This window comes from Callorhinus ursinus, unplaced genomic scaffold (genome assembly GCF_003265705.2).
Source record: "Callorhinus ursinus isolate GAN/ISIS: 27379988/994484 unplaced genomic scaffold, GSC_fseal_2.0 scaffold17, whole genome shotgun sequence".
Lineage (NCBI taxonomy): Eukaryota > Metazoa > Chordata > Mammalia > Carnivora > Otariidae > Callorhinus > Callorhinus ursinus.
Window position 1 is genome coordinate 32,324,989 of NW_027397079.1, and position 4,861 is coordinate 32,329,849.

The window sequence follows — 4,861 nt, forward strand, 5'->3', positions numbered from 1 at the left end:
ATAAAAAAATAGAACAGATCCATGAAACCAGGAGCTGGTTCTTTGAAAAAAATCAATGAAATTGATAAACCAAAGAGAAAGGACCCAAATAAATAAAATCACAAATGAGACAGGAAAAATAACAACCAACACCACAGAAATACAAACAATTTTAAAAGATTATGAAAAACTATATGGCAATAAGCTGGACAACCTAGAAGAAATGGATAAATTCCTAGAAACATAAACAATCAAATGGAAACAGGAAGAAATAGAAGATGTGAACAGACCAATTACCAGCAAAAAATATTGAATCAGTAATCAAAAAACTCCCAACAAACAAAAGTTCAGGACCAGATGATTTACAGGAAAATCCTACCAAACATTTAAAGAGTTAATGCCTACTTTTCTCATAGTATTCCAAAAAATAGAAGACAAAAACTTCAACATTCACTCTGACACCAGCATTACCCTGATCCCAAAACCAGATAAAGACATCTTCCCTGATGGAAATACATGCAAAAATCCTCAACAAAATACTAGCAAACTGAATCTAACAATATGTTAAAAAAAAAAAAAAACATTTCTCATGATCAAGTGGGATTTATTCCTGGGTTGCAAGGGTGGTTCTGTATTCGCAAATCAATCAATGAGCTATATCACATCAAAAAGAGAAAGGAAAAAGACCATATGGTCATTTCAATAGCTGCAGGAAAAGCATTTGACAAAATACAACATCCATTCATGATAAATACCCTCAACAAAGTAGGTTTAGAAGGAACATACCCAACATAATGAAGGCCATATGAAAAACCCACAGCTAATTATCATTCTCAATGGGGAAAAACTGAGAGCTTTTCCTCTTTGGGCAGGAACAAGACAGTTGTTTTATTCAACATAGTATTGGAAGTTCTAGTCATAGAAATTAGACAACAAAAGGAAATAAAACTCATCATAATCAGTAGAAAAGTGAAACTTCCGCTATTAGCAGATGACATGATATTATATAGAAAAAGCCCAAAAGACTCCACCAAAAAACTGCTAGAACTGATAAATTCAGTAAAGTCACAGGATACAAAATCTATAGAAAACTAATGTTTAATTTCTATACCCCAGAAATGAAGCAGCAGAAAGAGGAATTAAAACAATCTGATTTACAGTTGTACCAAAAATAAGATATCTAGGAATAAACATAACCAAAGAGGTGAAAGACCTGTACTCTGAAAGCTATAAAACACTGGTGAAAGAAATTAAAGAAGACACAAGGAAATGGAAAAATATTTCATGCTCATGGATTGGAAGAACAAATATTCTTAAAATGTCTATACTATTCAAAGCAATCTATACATTTAATGTAATTCTATCAAAATACCAACAGCATTTTTTACAGAACTAGAACACACAATACTAAAATTTGTATGGAACCACAAAAGACTCCAAATAGCCAAAGCAATGTTGAAAAAGAAAAGCAAAGCTGGAGGCATCACAATTCTGGACTTCAAGTTATATTACAAAGCTGTAGTAATCAAAACAGGATGGTACTGGCACAAAAATAGACACATAGATCAATAAATTAGAATAGAAAACCCATAAATAGACCCACAACCATATGGTCAATTATTATTCAACAAAGCAGGAAAAATATCCAATGGGAAAAACACAGTTTCTTCAATAGTATTGGGAAAACTGGACAGCAACATGCAAAAGAATGAAACTGGACCACTTTCTTACAACATACACAAAAACAAATTTCAAATGGATTAAAGACCTAAATATGAGACTTAAAACCATAAAAATTCATAGTAACTTAGTTGACATTAGCTATAGCAACTTACTAGCTATGTGTCCTGAAGCAAGGGAAACAAAAGCAAAAATAAACTCCTGGAACTATATCAAAATGAAAAACTGCACAGCAAAGGAAATAATCAAAAAAATTAAAGGCAACCTACAGAATTAGAGAAGATATTTGCAAATGACATATCTATAGAGGGTTAATATCCAAAATAAAGAACTTACAAAACTCAACACCACCAAAAATAATCCAATTAAAAAATGGGCAGAACACATGAACAGACATTTCTCCAAATAAGATATACAGATGGTCAACAGACACATGAAAAGATGCTCATCATCAGTTATCATAAGGGAAATGCAAATCAAAACTACAAGAAGCTATCACCTCACACCTGTCAGGATGGTGAAAATCAACAACACAAGAAACAACTGGTGTTGACAGGGATGTGGAGAAAAAGGAATACTCATGTGCTGTGGGTGGAAACACAAACTGGTACAGCCACTGTGGAAAACAGTACGGAGGTTCCTCAAAAAATAAAAAATAGAATTACCCTATGATTCAGCAATTGCACTACCGAGTATTTACCCAAATAATACAAAAACTCTATTTCAAAGGGATACGTGTGCCCTTATGTTTATAATAGCATTATTTACAGTAACCAAGTTATGGATATAGACAAATTGTCTGTCGATTTATGAATGGATAAAGGAGAAGTGGTACACACACACACACACACACACACACACACACACACACACAGTGGAATATTATTCAGCCATAAAAAATGAAATCTTGCCATTTTCAATGACATGGATAAACCTAGAGAGTATAATACTAAGTGAAATACATCAGTCAGAGAAAGACAAATACCATATGATTTCACTCACATGTGGAATTTAAAAACAAAAATATGGTGGGGGGATGGGGGAGAAAGGAAGACCAAGAAACAGACTTTTTTTTAAGATTTTATTTATTTAGGGGAGGCTGGGTGGCTCAGTTGTTAAGCATCTGCCTTCGGCTTGGGTCATGATCCCAGGGTCCTGGGATCGAGCCCCACAGCGGGCTCCCTGCTCCACAGGAAGCCTGCTTCTCCCTCTCCCACTCCTCCTGCTTGTGTTCCCTCTCTCACTGTGTCTCTGTCTGTCAAATAAATAAAATTTCATTTTTTTGCCAGAGAGAGAGAGAACAAACGGGGGAGCTGCAGGCAGAAGGAGAAGCAGGCTCCTCACTGAGCAGGGAGCCTGATGCGGGACTCCATCCCAGGATCCTAGGATCATGATCTGAGCCTAAGGCAGATGCTTAACCGACTGAGCCACCCAGGCATCCCAATAGACTCTTAAGTATAGAGAACAAATTAATGGTTACCAGAGGAGTGAGGGGTGGGGGAGGGGGATGGATGAAATAGGTGATGGGGATTAAGGAGTGCACTTGTGATGAGCACCTAGTAAATAAAATAAGAACTTGTTAAAAAGAGAAAGGCAGGGAGCTCTTTCGCCATGGCAGCCAGGCCGATCTCCGAGTGGAACCAGGATGGCACTGTCTACATCGGGGGCCTGGACGAGAAGGTTAGTGAACCATTGCTGTGGGAGCTATTTCTCCAGGCAGGGCCAGTAGTCAACACCCACATGCCAAAGGATAGAGTCACAGGTCAGCACCAAGGCTATGGCTTTGTGGAATTCTTGAGTGGGAAAGATGCTGACTATGCCATTAAGATCATGAACATGATCAAACTCTGTGGGAAACCAATACGGGTGAACAAAGCATCAGCTCACAACAAGAACCTGGATGTGGGGGCCAACATTTTCATTGGCAATCTAGACCTGGAGATTGATGAGAAGCTGCTTTATGATACTTTCAGCGCCTTTGGGATCATCTTACAAACCCCAAAGATTATGCAGGACCCTGACACAGGCAACTCCAAAGGTTATGCCGTTATTAATTTCACTTCATTTGATGCTTTGGATACAGCTATTGAGGCCATGAATGGGCAGTATCTCTGTAACTGCCCTATCACTGTGCCCTATGCCTTCAAGAAGGACTCCAAGGGTGAGCGCCATGGCTCAGCAGCTGAAGGACTTCTGGCAGCCCAGAACCCACTCTCCCAGGCAGACCACCCTCATCAGCTGTTTGCAGATGCACAGCCTCCAACCTCAGCCCCCAATCCTGTGGTATCATCACTGGGGTCCGGGCTTCCTCCACCAGGCATGCCTCCTCCTGGGTCCTTCCCACCCCCAGTGCCACCTCCTGGAGCCCTTCCACCTGGGATACCCCCAGCCATGCCCCCACCACCTATGCCTCCTGGGGCTGGAGGACATGGCCCACCATCAACAGGAACCCCAGGGTCTGGTCCTCCTGAATATGGACACTTACATCCTCACCCATTCCCAGCATGTGGGATGCCCCATCCAGGGATGTCTCAGATGCAGCTGGCCCACCATGGCCCTCATAGCTTAGGACACCCCCATGCTGGGCCCCCAGGCTCTGGGGGGCAGCACCTCCCCACCTGCCACCCGGAATGCCTCATCCTGGACCTCCTCCAATGGGCATGCCCCCTCGAGGGCCTCCATTTGGATCTCCCATGGGTCACTCAGGTCCTATGCCTCCACATGGGATGTGTGGACCTCCTCCACTAATGCCTCCTCATGGATACACTGGGCCTCCACGACCCCTACCCTATGGCTACCAGCAGGGGCCCATCCCTCCACCCCGGCCCACCCCCCGGCCTCCAGTTCCCCCTTGTGGCCCACTTCGAGGCCCTCTTCCTCAGTAATTTCTCGTTCTCTTGCCTCCTGTTCTATCTTCCCAATATCTTTTCAATTGCTTGGACCAATCAGAGTTGCTGTAACTCCCTATGGCTAAGGCACTAATCCCTCTCAGGCCTTTTTTTTTTTTTCCCCTTAAGTGTAATGTTTTTCACAGGAGGTTTTATTTTTTTTTTCTATGTTGGTCGTGTTTTGCAAATGCACAGAGAAAATAAAACTAAACTCCTTGTTAAAAAAAAAGAGAGAGAGAGAGAGAGAAAGGCAATGTCACTTTATCTCTGTGGTTTTCCTTTCAAAAACCCCTACCCATACCCCAGTTTAATCA

At 41.4% G+C, this 4,861-nt stretch overlaps 1 pseudogene; it reads left to right on the top strand.

Annotated features, from left to right (window-relative positions):
• The first annotated feature begins 3,270 nt into the window (after positions 1–3,270).
• On the top strand, positions 3,271–4,544 carry LOC112834755 (splicing factor 3B subunit 4 pseudogene; annotated as a pseudogene).
• Positions 4,545–4,861: the final 317 nt, after the last annotated feature.